The sequence below is a fragment of the Canis aureus genome, chromosome 11, assembly GCF_053574225.1.
Source record: "Canis aureus isolate CA01 chromosome 11, VMU_Caureus_v.1.0, whole genome shotgun sequence".
Lineage (NCBI taxonomy): Eukaryota > Metazoa > Chordata > Mammalia > Carnivora > Canidae > Canis > Canis aureus.
In genome coordinates, this window is record NC_135621.1 from 32834618 (window position 1) to 32852675 (window position 18058).

An 18058-nucleotide genomic window follows, 5' to 3' on the forward strand; every position below is an offset into this window, starting at 1 on the left:
ATTAGGCTTCGTGAGGCCAAGACTGACTTGCTCCAGGTCACACATTGAGTTACTAGAGAGCTGGGACTTGAACCTGTGACTCCTTTCCCACCCTGATGCTCTTGCCCTTGTAGGGAGCTCCTTCTGCTTTCTAGGAACTGTCACCTTTCTGTTCCATCTGTACTGCGCAGTGTACCCCTAAGAGAGGCCTTTCCTGTTCTCTCCCAGGCTCTGATGAGAAGGCCCCCTCTCAGTCATTAGAGGGACCACTGGAGGCCTGTGTGGGGACGTGGCCTGATCCTTGTGATCCTTGTTCGTGTAGTGGGGAAGCAGCCCTCAGAAGAGGACAGGCATTTGTATGCAGCTAGGCGGACGGCATTGAAGTAAACACAGCACTCATCAAACTACACAGCCAGCACATCCCAGGGAAGATGAACCCAAAAGGAATGCTGATTTTTCTCACCACCATCTTTAGAAACCAACTTCCTTGGCACCCATCTGGGGGTAGTAACTCTTCGGGGCAGTCTAGCCTTGGAATGAAATGCTTAGGGTTTGGAGACAGTGCTGTGTTCAAATCCATTTGATGGGTAGGTTTATCATTTGTGGAACTGTTGAGGGAAGTCACTTTCCTGTCTTCTATAAACTGGGCCTATTAATGCCTTGCTCAGATTTCAATGGACTCCCTGCCAGTGGGCTTGGGTAGATGTGCTGGTTTACATAACAAAGAAGTACCCAGTCTAGTTCCTGGTCTCTGGTTGCCTTAATAAGGAAAAGCTGTTATAGCAGTGTGGGATAACTCAAAGATCTGAATAATTCAGCAGACGCAGCAGAACTGGGGGATTCAGGGACTCAGAATCTTCTCCCGGCCCTGTCTCAAAAGCACTCAAAATTGTAAGGATGTGTTGGGGCAGGTTGCTTCACTTGACACAACCTCACTATTCTCATCAACCAAATGGGGCGAACTGAGCACTGTGCGCTGTTGAAATGAGAGCTCGGGAGGGGAGGTGGCCAGCCCCGCGTGGAATTAAGGCAGGGCCCATCAGCTGCTGGATCTGAGTGGCTGGCGATGCCAGCGGTGCTCTCGGGAGAGTAAGACGCGAGTTCGCCATAAGAACTATAAATTGTGCTTTTACCCTTTAACTCAGTGATTCTATTCTTAGGAATGTACCGTCCCCAAATATAGATCCTAAAAGAAAAGGGGGAGCAGGGAAGAGTGGAGCCTGTCAGAGCGGTTCCTAGCAGTGCTGTTTAAAATAGCTCCAAATTGAAAACTCGGCACGTGCCCGACTCTTTGTCCGCCCTCTGTGGTGCCTTAACGCCACGCCGGGAGCCCTCCGGGGCCGGGGAGGGGGTCGGAAGTGTGCAAAGCACGCCTGGCTTTCAATTTGTGGGCTCTCCACGTGGTGAAGTCAACGAACCAGTGTTTTAACTGAAGCCGAGAGAGGACCAGGGATTGTTTGGAATGGGTTCCGCAGCCTGCGGGGCCCCCTTCTCTGGGGGTCCGCTGCTTTGGTGGCTGCCCAGGCGCTGCCTTGGAACCCCTGTGGTGCCTGGCCCGTGGCCTCAGGGAGCTGGTGGCGGTGCCAGAGCAAACCCAGCTTGTTCAGATCCGGGGCTGCTTACATGCCACCTAAGCAATCCCTTTGGCAGCGAGTGACATTCGGCAAAGGGCGCAGCTGATGGAGGCCCCGAAGAGGTATATGTGGGTGAGGGATGTGCTACACACGCGCAGTGGGTGGGAAGGGTGCAGAGCCTGGAGGCTGGCTGCAATTTTACATTTAGAGGCCTCTCCGTGTGCAGGCAGAGACTTGCAGAGATTGGGGGGCGGATGGCGCATGGGGAAATGGATTAGCTCCTCTGCCTGGCTCTCTCTGATGGGCCCTGTGCCTTGTGACAGCAGTGCCCGGGGAATGGCACTCAGTCACTGGAGACTCAGGGCCACCCTGGCACTTAGGGTGCAGCCCAAAAGGGTGATAAGTGTTCTTCTTCAGAGGATCGTGGGGTGGGGGTGTCTCAGCAAAGGAAATGTTCACAAAGCTTTTGGCCCCGAGTGGGCATTCAATATACATTGGTTGCCTTCCCCATTCTGGAGGCTCAGGCGCGGGGATAGGGAGGGAGCATTTGAATGGGGTCTTTTTAGGCACAGGGCAATCATCCATTCATCCAGGATTTTGCAGGAGCAGATGAGGGTGGGAACTCTCAAGGCCCAGTCCTGTCCAGCTGTGTGTCTGCACCTGCACACTCCTACCTGATTACAGCCCACCAGTACAGGTGTGTGTTTTCAGAAACATTAGCATGGCCTTTGGGGGGCCGGTAATAGAGTGACATATTCCAGTAGGTTATTCCTTCTTTTCATAATGTCATTACAGTCCATGGTAAAAGAAATGAGTCCATAAAATGGAGAATTAGACATGTGGTAATTCCTGAGATTTAAGATCTAAAAATGTGACGATTCAGTGCTTTAGCACGGGCAATCTTATTATATCATCCCTCTGCTTAATATCCGTTAGCAGCAGCTCCACGTTGAGGATAGAATGGAAACTCAGCCTGGTGCACAGATCCGTTCGTGGTTGGGCCCCTGGCTGTCCCCTACCTCAGTTTCGTTTCTGGGTCACTTTAGTTTAGCATTCCTGAGGATGCACCTCCCACGGCATATGTGTATTGATTTCCCAGGGCTCCTGTAGGGAATTCCTGGAGCACCACAAATGGATTCTTACATACCCCTGGAGGTCACATGTCCAGCACCAGTCCCTCTGGGCTGAAGTCCAAGTGACAGCAGGCAGGGCTGGTTCCGTCTGAGGGCTCTGAGGGACTATCCGTTTCTTGGCTTTTTCTTGGCTTCAAGTGGTTGCTTGCATTCCTTGGCTTGTGACCCGTTCCTTTCCCTGCAAAGTGTGTTGCTCCCATCTCTGTCTCGGTGGCACGCTGACTCGTCCTCTGATGCCAGCGGTTCCTGCCTGGCTCGTAAAGATCTTGTGATGGCATTGGGCCCAGGAGGTAATGCAGGATAATCTTCCCGCCTCAAAGCTCGTTAATCATACCTGCAGAGACTCTTTGGACTTCTATTGTAGCATCCCTGGCAGCCTCGGGATTAGCCTTGGGCATCTTTGGGGGACCGATATTTAGCTTGACCCAGTGTATTTCCTTGGTCCCTGGACCTAGTGTTCTTGCTGCCTGGGACACCTCTTCCTGCTGCCTGGATGAGACTCCTCCCTATTCACCCTCCAGAACCTAGTCCCTGGGTTTTCTCTGTGAGGGGACTTCGTTGGATCTCTTCCATCCCCTGCCCCGTTGAGCTGGTAAGGTGCCTCTGCTGCTCGCCTGATGCCTTGATCCTGTGCCCTGAATAGCACTTCCATGCTGTATGATGATGTAGGTTTATTTGCCTGCCTGTCCTTGGGGACAGGGATTGCATTGTCATCGCCTTCCTTGTCCCTACCCTGTGGACCAGTGACTGTACTTCATGGACACAGGATGATGGATGCCCAAAAAGCGGGGGCCAGGGTGGGACCCATGCTGCCCACCCTGGAGACATCCAAAGGGAGAAGCCCTTTGTCCCGATTTCCACACAGCCTCGTTGGCCTGGAATGCATTTCCTCTTGGGAACTGCAGTCCCTTGGGCCTCAGCATGTCAAGGTCCCATGTTTTCCTGTCCCTTCAGCTGTCTATTTCCCTCTTTGTTGGGCTGCAGTAGATTAGCCTCAGTAAAAGCGAATAGACAATTTCCTATTAACATTTATATTGCTTTTCTTTTCTATTTCTTGGCGAGGCTCTGAGGGCTGGGATGGCTGCGGAAAATGTTCTTTCATCTAAATAATGTCCCTGTTGGGGGCTGGATTCCGGCTTTTCGCTGGGCTGTGGAGAAGAGTGGGTGGGGTGGACTCATGAGCCCAGGAAGAACTAAGGCATGGAAGCCAATCCAGAAACTGCAAGTTAGAGTCTGTGAATGTATGTGGAGCGCCCACCAGGTGTGTCCATTCCCACGCTAGGTCTTGGTATGAAGAATTAGTGCCTAGTGTTTATGAAATGGGTACTATGTGCCACACATTGTTTCAGGTGCTTTAATTTTACCACGTCCTTGGCTTCTTGGAACTCCCTTGTGAAACATGGGTCCTGAGTTTTACAGGTGAAGAAACTGAGGCAGAGAGAGGTTGCATTTTGTGTTCAAGATTACACTCTAGGAAGTGACATGGGCTCCAGAGCTCCCTGTTGTCCACCTCCGTGACAGAGAAGGCCCAGCCCAGTCCCTTCTCCCCCAAAATGCTCATGGTCTGGAGGTGACATCTGAGCTGCCAGTGCACTCAAAGGTTAAGTGGGAGATCTGCAGGGCGTCTGGGGCTTGAAGGGCAGTCCAGGCAGAGGGAATAATGAAAACAAAAGCAGGGAAGTGTGAAAGTAATTATTTCGTTCAGGGAAGAGTGAGTAGCAAGCAATTCAGGGTAGTGTAGGTTGCTTTGAAAGTTGTAGGAAGGGGTGACTCCGTGAGACCTGGGAGGGCAGGAACAGGTGCTGAAGAATGTATTTCCCACTCTGCGGTCAGATGATCTCACCTCAGATCAGAGGTGAGAAGGAGGACGTTGACAAGAGTGCCTCTCTAGCTGTCACGGGCATACACATCTCCTGGTCGTAAGCCTCAGGTGGGCCTCAGAGTCGGTTTCTCTGACCAGCTCCCAGGTGATGCAGATGTGGGGCGTACCTGGGCCACACTGCGGGGGTGCAGGTGTGTGGGGGAGTGGGCTGGGTGAGCATACTTGGAAATGAGCCCCGCCTGGTGCTGTCTGGCGAAAGGGTCGGACGGTTCTGTGATAACGTTCTCAAGAAGCGTGGCAGCAGATGGAGAAGCGGATGGGGGCTTGGGGCAAAGGGGTCCCATGAAGGAGGAGGAGGAACCCCGAGTGCTGCAGATCAAGAGGAGGCTGGTGGAAATAGTGGTGAACTGGGGACAGTGAGGCGCCACAGCATGTGACAACCGTCCCCAGTAACAGTGGCTTAACCCAGAGGGAGGTTGATTTCTCTCCCACATGCACGCAGTCAGGACGTTGGCAGTAGGTTGGTGCATGGTTTGATGGCATCCTTCCCTTCTTGGGACACTCGATTTCGGCTTTGCCATCCTCAGCGGAAGGTCGAGGACCTCAGCGTCCGACGTGGTGCTGGAGCGGCACTGTCCTCCCCGTAGGCCGGCAGCCAAGAAGGGACCGGAGACAGGCTGCCAGGCTGGGCACACGTGGCCCCCGGCAAACTGCCCGTCAGTGGCCTCCCCGAAGTCCCAGCGCCACACTCAGCTCTGTAGAGGCCGTGGGAGCGAGTGTTTTCTCCGGCTGCTTTGCTCTCCTGGATGTAAGCAGGGTTCTGTTCCTGAGCAGGAAAGGGTGAATGGACGTGGGGTGGCAACGTGGCAGTCCTTGCCACAAGCAGGATCCATGACGAGGACTCAAAGGGCGAGGGGTGTCTGTTGAAAGAATCAAGTTCTTAAAGTGTGTTGCAGAGTCACGGCCCCTTAGGTTCACAGGACTGTGACTCTTCTTGTGCCCCTTGTGTATCCTGGTTCCTTAGGGTGAGTGTCATTCTCCTTGTCCTAGAAAACCTGTCCAAACCTTCTTCCCTTAGAAAGGTCAGCTCCACTGCCACCTCCTCCGAGAAGCCCACCAGGACTCCTGAATCAGAATTTATCCTCCATCATCTGAACAGAGCGTGGTGCTAAGCATCTCTGTGAGCCATCACCTCATTCTGTTTTGTGTTTTACTTAGTCATTTGCACGTGTACCTCTTTAGGATGTGAGGCACATTCAACTCCCAGCACAGTGCCTGGTGCACAACGCATTCCTAGGACATTTTAGTTCAACTTGCATGAGTAGTTAAGCTTGAGTGCTCAAGCTGATGGCACTGCGTGTTTTTCTTAGAGCAGTGCTTTTCAAACTCTAGTATGAATCAGAATCAGCTGGAGGGTGTATTATACCAGCCTCCCCCTTACCCCGTTTCTGATTTAGTAGGTCTTTGGTGGAGAAGTGGGGGCTAAGGATGTGCATTTCCAACTAGTTCCCAGATGACGCTGATGCTGCTGGTCCTGGGACAACCCTTTGAGAACCACTGTCCTTGAGAAACACAGATTTGCTGCTTTCCCCCAGGGGAACCTGCCTTGTAAATCAGGCCTGGCAGTAGGACCTGGGCATTAAATACAGAGAAAATAAGCCCAGGGATAAACCAGCAGAGAAATATTTGGGGTCAGGGGTGCTTCGGAGCCTTGTTTCCTAATTTTTTTCCTCAAACTAATTCTGTTTCATCTAAACCTAGATGCTGCCAATTGTAAGATGCACTGTTACTTTATATAAAGCCAAGAAATTAAAAAAGGCTTTTAATTAAACTGCGACACAATGCTTTCTTATCCTGCTCAATCTTTCTTTTGTACTTACTGAAAGGGCCCTTTTAGACCTAATTAGATGGGTTTTTATCATATTTTACTGCTATGCCTACATATAAAGGAAAGTATTGGCAAATATGTTGGTTCTGGTGTTCCTAAAGCTTCTTTACGTTGAGTCTCACTCTTCAGCATGCTTTCTTGGCTCCTTGTCATTGCCGTCTCTGTTTTGCTGCATTGTGTCTTCTCCCTCACCTTTGTGAGCATCAGATTTCCTATGAATGCCCCAGAGACGGCACCTGTGCCCACTTTGCAGCTCTGTCGAGCTAGCCCACTCCTGGCTTCTCTTTCAGGAATGTTAGTAGCACATCTCATTCTCCACCTCCTCCTGCCCCTTCCCACAACCCTTTGGTTCATAGAATTGAAAGACCGCCCTCTTCCATGGTCTCCAGGATTTTTTTTTTAAGATTTTATTTATTCATGAGAGACAGAGATTGGGGGGGGTGGGCAGAGACACAGGCAGAGGGAGAAGCAGGCTCCATGCAGGGAGTGTGACGCGGGACTCGATCCTGGGACTCCAGGATCATGCCCTGCGCTGAAGGCAGGTGCTAAACTGCTGAGCCACCCGGGCTGCCCGGATTTTTTTTTTTTTTTTGAGGTTTTATTTATTTATTCATGGGAGACAGAGCACAGAGACACAGGCAGAGGGAGAAGCAGGCTCCAGGCAGGGAGACTGATGTAGGACTTGATCCCAGGACTCCAGGATCATGCCCTGGGCCAAAGGCAGGTGCCAAACCGCTGAGCCATCCAGGGATCCCAGGTCTCCAGGATTTTTACCAAAGCCAGTGACACCCATTTTGCAAGTTCTGTGAATGTTCTAGCAATGGCAGCCATGTTATACCACTGTTCTGTGGTCCTGTTACCACTGGAGGCTTCTTGATGTCAACGATGTTAGAATGTGCAAAATACTTGGTCTTAGACTCCATAGAATTTTTTTTTAATGTTCACATGCTAGGCACAGTTTTTCACAGTCTATGGCTTTTCACATAACTGGTCTGTTAGTATTTGTGACGGTTGCCCAAGATCAACATCGTGACCTCTTTTATAGATGAGGACCTTGGGTCTGCCCTAAGCATGCAAACAGGCATTCATTCACTCAACTATTATTGAGCTTCTCCTCTGTGGCAGTCACTATTGTAGGCCCTGGGAATACTGAAGTGGAAGATTTTCTGGGGGAATAGTCAAGAAATAGATCTGTAAGATTGAATCACTTAAGTGCCATGAGAGTAGTAAGTTGGGGGTATGCTGGCTGTTAGGGAAGGCTTTTGAGTAGACACTAGAGTGAGGTGAAGGTACATGCTATACAGATATTGGAAGGATATAGATTTGAACCAAAGGGAATTTTAAGTGTAAAAGTCCTGTAGCAGGAATGTGTGTGTCTTATTTGAGGAATAGGAAGTCTGCAGGTTTGTTTTTCTTTTAAGATTTTTATTTATTTATTAATGAGAGAGAGAGAGAAGCAGGCTCCACGCAGGGAGCCCGACATGGGACTCCATCCCAAGTCTCCAGGATCACGCCCTGGGCTAAAGACAGGCGCCAAACCTCTGAGCCACCCAGGCATCCCAGTTTGTTTTTCTTCTACAACACTTCTGACCTCAAATGCTTGTTTTCTGTTTTTTTTTTTTTTTCTTTCCCCTCACCAGTTTTCCATCTCCAGACAACTAGATATCCTACAATTCCATTTGACACTCACTATCCAGAGTTAGTCCAGACCCTAGAGGGCAAGGGCTCTGTCCCGTAAGACTGTTCCTACTTCATACTCTAGTCACAAGGCCCAGGTTGCTGCTTATACTTTTGACCAACCAGCTTAAATTTGGAGGTTCTCACACCCCATTCCGGACCTCAGAAAACTGCTTTACTTACCATCACTGTTTTATTTTGAAAAAAAAAAAAAAAAGCCTAAACGGAAGAGCTGCATAAGGCAAGGTGTATGGAGGGAACAAAGGTTGTGCATGTGCCCGACCCAGGCATGCTGCCCTCCCAGGACCTTGAAGTGTTCAACAACCCTGGCAGGTGTCTGAACCCTGTCATTGAGGTGATTTTTTTTTTTTTTTGGAGGCTCCGTTACAGAGGCATGCCTGATGAAATCATTGGCTGTTGGGGATTAATTCAACCTTCAGCCCTTCTTCCCTCCCTGGAGATTGGGAATGGACTGGGCCTGAAAGTTCCAACCCTCTAATTGTGCTGTGCTCTTTCTGGTGACCAGTACCCAGCCCGAAGCTATCTAGGGGTCCCCAGCCACCAGTCCTCTCGTTAGCATACAGAGGACACTCTGGGATGTTAAGAGATTCCAAGAGATTTTAGGAGCTCTGCTCCAGGAACTAGGGACCAAATATATGTTGACCACAGCAAGGAAGCCAGCTATGCTGGAGCAATGGCAGCTGGGATGTTGCTGAGCTGAAATTTCTAGATCTTTGAGCTCAAAGTCTGGGGTTTGTCCACATGCAGGTAAATATGAGAAGCCACTGCGGACTATACCTCTCTCTGTTTCATCTTTTAAGAAACAAATGTCTTGATTGATTGAGCTCCAGTAGTGAGTAGCTGTTCCACAGCAGAAAAGCAGGCTCATCGCCGTCACCCTGTGTGGCCTAGGAAGTGCCCACGGTGGCTGGTTCATGAGCAGAGAGGTCTAACCAACCCGGGTGGAGGTGACTGCATGTGTGGGAAGGTGGGCAAAGGAGACGATGAGAAAGCAATACAAATATTTCATTCCCAGGGCATGTTCTCAAAATAGAATACAGGACTTTCAACTCTTTCTTCTTTGAAGAACATAGCACCAGAGAGAGACTCTGGCAGCACATTCCAGAAGAAAGGACAGAGATCAGGGTTTTGATCTCAGCTCTGCCAGTAATTAGCCATGGGACTCTACCTATTAGAGTTCAGTTATGGACAAGAGAATACGTGAATTTAAGCAGAAAGGATCTACGGCCGTTATTGGGTGCAGAATTCCAGGAGAAGCTAGACGCACGGGCTCTAAGCTGAGCTGTGAGGAGAGGAAGCAGACCACCAGGGAGGCTGCAGTTAAGGAGCCACCGGACCCCTGCCGCTTGCAGACCACACCCTGCGTGCTGGGGTCCGTGTCAGCAGCACAGGTGTCATGTTTTCTTGATACTCATGATGCTTGGGACTGGACTCAGATCTAATCACAGATGCCTTGGGAAGAAACGAACGTTCCTTGCTTATGCTTGCCAGAAAAGAGTAGAAGCATTAGCAGAGCTGCCCCATCTCCCGACGTGCGCTCGTGCCTTTCCAGTCTCCCAGGGTCGTGTCTACATGGTGGAAACCAAGTTTCACAATGGATGTCCAGGAGTTAGACAGGAGTTAATAGGTATAAAAGAGCTTAGAAAGTGTCTGATGTGGCTCTTGGTGTATTTAGAGGAAATACTTAAGACAATCCTATTGTAACTGTGAGTGGGCAAAAGGATGCAAACGGCGGAGGTAAGGTTTCCATACTGCACTCAAACCAGGATATGTTGGCCCTAGGAGAATATAAAATTTGATAATTTGATAAATTATGCAGGTATAACAGAATATTTAGAGAAACCATTAAAAAGGCCAAAGAAAAAACAACAACAACAACAACAAAAAGGCCAAAGAAGGGGATCCCTGGGTGGCTCAGCAGTTTAGCACCAGCCTTTGACCAGGACATGATCCTGGAGTCCCAGGATCGAGTCCTGCATTGGGCTCCCTGCATGGAGCCTGCTTCTCCCTCTGCCTGTGTCTCTACTTCTCACTCTCTGTGTTTCTCATGACTAAATAAATAAAATCTTTAAAAAAATAAAAATAAAAAGGCCAAAGAAGTACACTAACACCACCACAAGCAAATCAAAATGGAATTCTAAAAACTGTTTGAGGCAAGGAAAAAAAACCCATGAGATGCCATCACAAGCTTACTAGAATGGCTAAAATGAAAAAGACCATCAAATGTTGGCAAGGATGTGGCACAATGTAATTCCCCTACATCATTGGTGGCAGTATAAAATGGTTCATCCATTTTGAGAAGAAGTCTGGAAATTTCTTCTCAAGCTAAACAAACACCCTCTGACCCTTCAGGTTCAGTTGTGGTTATTGCCAAAATGGAAGATGACTCATGTTCATTGATAAGATCATGAATAATATAAAGATAGATTGTAATAATGCAGTGACTTGTCGCTCATTGAATAGAACAAAACCGACAACTGGAATGCTTAGCAACATGAATGAATCACAGAAATGTTATGCTATGAAAGAAGGCTTAGCCCAAAGTGTATGCTCATGATTCCTAATAGATGTACCTCCTTATAATGGGAATAAATCAGGAAAATGATTGCCTTTGAGGAGTGCAGGCAGAGATTGACTAGGAAGGGGTTTGAGTACATTATTTTCCATCACTCTACTTTGTGTCTTGAGAGGTGTTGGGTTTTACAAATGTATGCAGTTGTCAGAACTCACCCCATGCATTTCATTATAATGTGCTTTTTTTCCTCAAAAAAAAAAAAACATTATTGAACTTAATGTGTCTGTACTCTAGTGCCTAGGGAATAATGTGCTGGTGACTAACTTGCTGTTTTGAAATGCATTTTTTTAAAATGATGGGTTGATGGATAGATAGATAGATAGATAGATAGATAGATAGATAGATAGATAGGATAGAGCAAGCATGGCATAAGATGTTAACATAGAATGTAGATATGGGGATATACATGTCCCCTGTAAAATTCTTTCACCTTTATGGTGTGTTTGAAAATTTCATAAGGAAACGTAAAAAAAAAAAAAAAATCAGAAAATCGATAGGATATATGGTCCCTTCCTTTCCTACATCAGGCAGCAGTTGGTTGTTGAGAAAGTCACTCCAGCTGCCTGGCAGTACTTTATGGCATGAGATGATTTTTGCTGAACAGCATAGTACAAAGGACTCATAATTTAGGTGACTGAAGTAACTGGGATTGAAGATGTAGCCTGGGTCCACCCATCCACAGAAGAGGCTCAGTAAGTAGGTACGTAGCCTGTTTCTCTTACTCTGTAATGATAGTCCTGAAGTCCGTGTCAGCCATACAAAGACTGCGCCAGGCATTTCTGTGCTGAGGGTAAGTGCAAACTTTTGTAGTTAAAAGAGACCCTGGCAAGGGTAGGAGGAACTACCTAATGCTATTTTATTTATTTATTTATTTTGTGTGTGTATGAATTTACAGAACTCAATTTGGTCGTTTAAAAATTATAGCTGATTTTGTAGGTAATAGTAGTGGCCAAAAAGTTTGAGTTGGACAAGGGTTATCTTCAACCTCCCTACATTCATTAGTTAATATGCACCCAGTGATTCAAGCATCTTTAAAAATACCAATGATGTGTCTGTCCTCTGTCCTTTCAGATGCTCTGGCTACCCTCTTACAGAGAGGATCACAAGAGGCAGGTGTGGCAACGTGGCAGGGATCGTGCTGTTGTGGTGGTAGCTGGCGTCAGGCAGATAGCAGTCTTTCCGAACGGTGGCTGGAAACCAGAGTGCTTAGGGATCACCCCTAAGCTGCCATTGCTGAGGATAGGCTCTTTCTCTAGATTTGGTGTCTGTTTATGGAAAGGTGGAGAGAATCTCTAAAATGCTTTAGCCTGTCCACATTTCTTGAAAACATTTCACTCATGAGAGCCTTTCCTAAAATTCCACCTGCCATTTAAGAAGCCACTATGTCACCAAGAAAAACCCCATTCCAGAATTCACTAGATCTCCACCCTACTTCATGCTTCTGGGAGAATTCTGGGTTGAGTTCCAGTAGAGTGCATCTTGTTTGTTTAATTATCGTGAAATAAACATGAAACTTACCACTTCACTTTTACTTTCATGGCATGAAGTACATTCATGATTTTGGGTAACCATCACCACCATCCACTTCCAGTAGTGCTTTATCATCTTTTTTTTTTTTATAAGATTTTTTTTTTTTTAATTCATGAGAGACACACACACAGAGAGAGGCAGAGATTCAGGCAGAGGGAGAAGCAAGCTCCATGCAGGGAGCCCAATGTGGGACTCGATCCTGGGACTCCAGGATCATGTTCCGGGCCGAAGGCAGGCGCTAAACCGCTGAGCCACCCAGGGATCCCCTGTGCTTTATCATCTTAAATAGAAACTCTATGCTCATCAACCAATGACACCCCGTTTCCTGCTCCCCCAGCGCCTGTCAACTTCTATTCTACTTTGTTTCTATGAATGCCCATTCTGCGTACCTCCTATATGTGGGATCATACAATGTTTGTCCTTACGTGACTGGCTTATTTTACTTGGCAGAACATCTTTAAGGTTTGTCTGTGTTGTAACATGTGTCAGAATTTCCTTTTTAAATCTGAATAACATTCCGTTAGATGTACGTGTAGCGCATTTTGTTTATCCCTTCATCTGTTGACACCGTTGGGATTTTTTTCGTCTTTTGGTGATTGTAGATAAGGCTGCTGCCTCTTGTGCTTTTTCTAATACTTAAACTTCATAGAACGTACATGACACTACACCTTTGGGGTGGTATTTACTTAGGAAAATGTATATTTACATTGCAAACACCAATATAACACTTTCAACAAAATAATGTATTATGATAGGCATTGTTATAGACCAGACACAACAGGCAGAAAATTAGAATCCTTTCTAGAGCTTTTAGAAGCCTGTAAGCCTCAACAAGGTGGGGATGTGGGTCTTGGGTGTTGCTGGTACTATGAAAGGTCACTCTGCTGTATGCACAGCAACTGTTTGCTGACAGCTGCATGAGTCGTTTCCTGATCAGGAGGCAACATTTTTAAGTATTTCACATCCTTACGAGAGAATGTGTCACTTCTATACAGTTGTTTTATATTTATGATGACTTCGTTTCATTTTAGGGAATTGAGTGGGAGGGAAGGAGGGAGTCGGGTTAACGTGTAGTGCATTATAAGTTTTAATTATCATTTTAATTTATAATTTTAATTATAATGTATCTTATTTAAAATCATGGGAAACTTGTTCCATGTTAGCTTTTTGGGAACAAAACATTTTACTTTCAGGAATGAGTTATTGAAATAACAAGGGAGAAGCTTGCCTTTTAAGGTAAGTTACAGGGATGCCTGGGTGTCTCAGTGGCTTGGGACATGCCTTCGGCCCAGGGCGTGATCCTGGGTCCCGGGATCGAGTCCCACATCGGGCTCCCTGCATGGAGCCTACTTCTTCCTCCACCTATGTCTCTGCCTTTCTCTCTCTCTCTCTCTCTCTCTCTCTCTCTCTCTCTGTCATGAATAAATAAATAATTTTTTTTAATGGTAAGTTACAGATATGAGTGTGGAGTGGGAAAGAGACCTGGTCCCCTCAGCGTCCTTAGGGTTGCCTAGAGAAGAGTGGGGTCACCCTTTGAGTCTGTAGCTCTTCCTGATTCCTTAGGGGTCTCTCATTGTCTGCATGTCTGAACCATTTAAGGGACTGGCCCAGAAAGTAGGAATAGTCATGGCCTTTGCAAACACTTGGGAGAGAGCCACCATGATGGGCTGGACACACTGGAAAGTTCTAGGAGATTGTTGGGGCTTGGTCAATTTTAATGTCCAAGTCTGTATGGAGATTTGTGGATGTGAGCAGAGAGGTACATGTTTTGCTTGCTTGCTGACTTGCTTCCTCCTGGCCCGTGAAGAGCCATATTCCACTGTGGGGCTCACAAGCTTTCTTATCGTGCAGTCAGTATTTGCTGGTGAGAAACAAGTCCACCCGTACTGCCACATCCAATGCTCAGCTGATTCTCTCCATGACCAATGTCACGTGCATGGTTTGTGATGGTAGAGCAACAACAAATCCAATTTTCATCCCCTTTCCCCTCTTCTTCTAGAAAATGGGGAAGCCACTCTTCCCCACCAGCAACCTCTTCTCCCTCCTCCCTCCCTCCCTCTGTCTCTCCAAATACCAACTGGATTCACATTTTGCAGTTGTGGCTGCCTACACACCTGCTTAGAATATGTGGCTGAACTGTGGAAAACAATGTCACAGAGCCTTTGTGGGGTTTCTGTGTTTCCCTTCAGTATTGTCCGGAGCACAAGTATTGCGTTCTCAAGCCAGAGGATGCTTCCAGCAATTGCCAGGGCTGTGCACTCAGCCTGGGCTCAGCACTTGTGGAGGGGCTTCCAAACAGGTCCCCGTGAGCTCTGTTCTGTGCAGTGGCTGTGGCTTTGTGATACAGGGAGAGTCCAGGAGAGTCTTGAATAGTTGGATGCTGTGTAGGAGAAGAGGCCAAATGGGACTGTGGGGAGGTGGCCATGTGGGATGTCCCTCCCAAGGCTGGCCTTGTTGGCTAGAGGAGACCCCACTATGCCAGACAGAGATGGTCCAAAAACTGACCTCAAACTTGGTTCCCTTTGCCAGGAAGGTCCTAGGATGTTTTTCCTTTCTGTTGTTTTCTCTTTGGTCTCTTTGCCTTCTCACCCCAGTCCACTGTGATCTGAAGGGGAAAGGGTGCTTCTCATTCCTTACCTTCCTCTTTTCTCTGCTCTCCTTTGCTCCTTTCTTTTCCTGTGGTCTCTAGAAAAAGCATGGAGCCTGTTAGAATCCTGCCTCCTGTGGAGTATGTGTGGGAGCTCAGGCACCGGCGCCTTCAAGGGTTAACTGGGGATGCAGATCCGCATATCTGGGGTTGTTGGGAGATCTAGGTAATGACTGTGCTCGCTTAGAACTTGTATAGCCCTGACAGCTGTGTATCAGCTGCTGATTCTACATGTGTACGCTTGGTCCTCAGGACTACCCACGAGATAGGACTGTGGTCTTCAGGTCACAACTGTGGAAGCCAGGACTGGAGAGATGAGCCAGCTCACTGATAGTCACACAACTCTTATATGGTGAAACCAGTGTTTGCACCCAGCCTGCCTGGCTCCACCCTTCACACCGTGGCAACATTACCCATGGAAGCTTTTAGAACATGGGGAAATGAGGAACTAACATTTGACATCTGTGGATGAAAGTTACATTTTTTTAAGTTTTTAATTTCAGTTAGTTAACATACAGTGTTATATTAGTTTCAGGCAAACAATATAATGATCCAGCACTTCCATACAGTACCCAGTGCTCATCACAAGTGCACTCCTTCATCCCCATCCCCCTCCACCTCCCCTCTGGTAACCATCTTTTTGTTCTCCATTAGTTAAGAGTCTATTTCTTGATCTCTCTCTCTCTCTCTTTTCCATCTTTGCTTGTTTTGTTTCTTAAATTCCACATATGACTGACATCATATGGTATTTGTCTTCCTTTGACTCATTTCATTCTTTTTAATGGCTGAATAGTATTCCATTGTGTATATGTACCACATCTTCTTTATTCATTTATCAATCAATAGACACTTGAGCTGCTTCCATATCTTGGGTATTGTAAATAATGCTGCTATAAACATAAGGATGTGTGGATGCATCCCTCTGACTTACTGTTTTTGCATCCTTTGGGTAAATACCCGGTAGTATGATTGCTGGATCATAGGGTAGCTCTATTTTTAGTTTTTTGAGGAACCTATGGTACTGTTTTCCAGAGCAGCTGCACCAGTTTGCATTCTCACTAACAGTGCAAGAACAAGGTTCCTTTTTGTCCACATTCTTACCAACACTTATTGTTTCTTGTGGTGTTGATTTTAGCCATTGTGACAGATGCGAGGGGATATATCGAATTATAGTTTTGGTTTGCATTTCCTTGATGATGAGTGATGTTGAGCATCTTTTCATGTGTCCATTCGCCTTCAGGGTGTTGTCTTCAGAGAAATGTCTGTACTGTCTTCTGCCCATTTTTTTAATTTGATTTTTTTTGGGGGGGGGTGTTGAGTTTTATAAGTTCTTTACTTATTTTGGATACTAACCTTTTGTCAGTTTATGTTATTTGTGAGTACCTTTTCTCATTCCATAGGTTGCCTTTCAGTTTTATTGGTTGTTTCTTTCTCTGTGCAGAAGCTTTTTATTTTGATGTAGTCCCAGTAGTTTATTTTTGCTTATGTTTCTCTTGCCTCAGGGGAAATATCTAGAAGAAAGTTGCTACATCTGATGTCAAAGAAGTTATTGCTTGTGTTCTCTTCTAGGATTTTTTATGGTTTCTGGTCTCACATTTAGGTCTTTAATCCATTTTGAATTTATTTTTATGTATGGTGTAAGAAAGTGGTCCAGTTTCATTCTTTTGCATGTAGCTGTCCAGTTTTTCCAGTATCATTTGTTGAAGGGACTGTCCCTTTCCCATTGGATATATTTTTTTTTTTTGGCTGGAAAAGAGTATGAGCTTTATTCAGAAGACTGGCAGACTCTTGTCCAAAAGCCAACTCCAAGGTTTCTGCCTGGCCCAAAGATTTTTAAAGGAATTTAGGGCAGTTAATCAGTTAAGGGAGTGCAGTGGGCTGTGACAATTCTTGATTATATGCAGTCTCGATGGTGCCAGCTACAGACTTAATCACAGTGCTTGGAGGGTTGTGTAAGGGGATCTGATTCCTTGATGTCTTGGGTGGTGCAGGAGAGTCTGGTGATGTTGTGAAAGTGCTCTGTTTTTTTCTAGAAAAGAATACTTGATTTGAAACCACAGGCTGGGGGACACCTGGGTGGCTCAGTCTGTTAAGTGTCTGCCTTCGGCTTGTGTCATGATCCCAGGGTTCTGGGATGGAGTACCACTGCTTCGGGCTCCCTGCTTGGTGGGGAGCCTGCTTCTTCCTCTCCTCTGCTACTCCCCCTGCTTGTGCTCTCTCCTCACTCTGTCAAATCAATAAGTAAAATATCTTCAAAACAAAAAATAAATAAAAGGAAAGGAAAGGAAAGGAAAGGAAAGGAAAGGAAAGGAAAGGAAAGGAAAGGAAAGGAAAGGAAAGGAAAGAAAAGAAAAGAAAAGAAAAGAAAAGAAAAAGAAACCATAGGCTGGTTCCCTTGGAGTGGTCTCAGGGTTTGGACCCTTCAGGGCTTATTGGGGCCACAGGTGGGGACCTTCTTTCAGGAACTATGGTAGATCACCAAGAGGAGAAAGCAGCAGAGCTCAGCTCCTGAGAGTGTCCAGACTTCCTCCAGGAGGTGCAGGCTGAGTGCCAACTGCATTGATGCCTGGAAGTCTTGCAGACCCTCCCCGCTGGCGCCCCCTACGGGCCAACATCGCTACAGGTGCTGTGACTGGGGGTTCCTGCTACTCCCAGGCCACCATTGGATGTTCTTTCCTGCTTTGTGGAAGATTAATTGACCATATTAATTGTGGGATTATTTCTGGGTTTTCTATTCTGGTCCATCGATCCCGTGTCTCTGTGCCAGTGCCATACTGTTTTGATGACTAAAGCTTTGAATATAACTTAACGTCAGGAATTGTAATGCCTCCAGCTTTCCTGGGCATTTTTTCAAGATTTTTTTCAAGATTGCTTGGGCAATTCGGGGTCTTTGTGGTTCTGTACAGATTTTAGGATTGTTTGTCCTCATTCTGTGAAAAAGGCTGTTAATATTTTGGTAGGGACTGCATGGAATGTGCAGATTGCTTTGGGTAGTATGGACATTTGAACAGTATTTGTTCTTCCAGTCCGTGGGCATGGATGGAATGTCTTTCCATTTCTTTGTGTCGTCTCCAGTTTCTGGATGGAAGTTCTTCAGCATGCATTGTGAAAGATGCACATTATGAATATTTAAAAGATTATTTATTCATATCATTTTCTGTCCATTTTAATTGTCCTGTTTTTTTTTTTTTTCTTTCTTTTTACATTTCTCA

General features: G+C 46.6%; 1 protein-coding gene and 1 non-coding gene across 5 annotated transcripts in view; both read left to right on the forward strand.

Moving 5' to 3' along the window:
* The window catches only part of LARGE1 (LARGE xylosyl- and glucuronyltransferase 1), a 528281-nt gene that overhangs the window by 181422 nt on the left and 328801 nt on the right, over positions 1-18058 (forward strand). The window lies entirely within an intron of this gene.
* On the forward strand, positions 1504-1641 carry LOC144324427 (small nucleolar RNA SNORA76). The gene has a single exon (XR_013389945.1). It is a non-coding gene; the product is annotated as a small nucleolar RNA SNORA76 (small nucleolar RNA).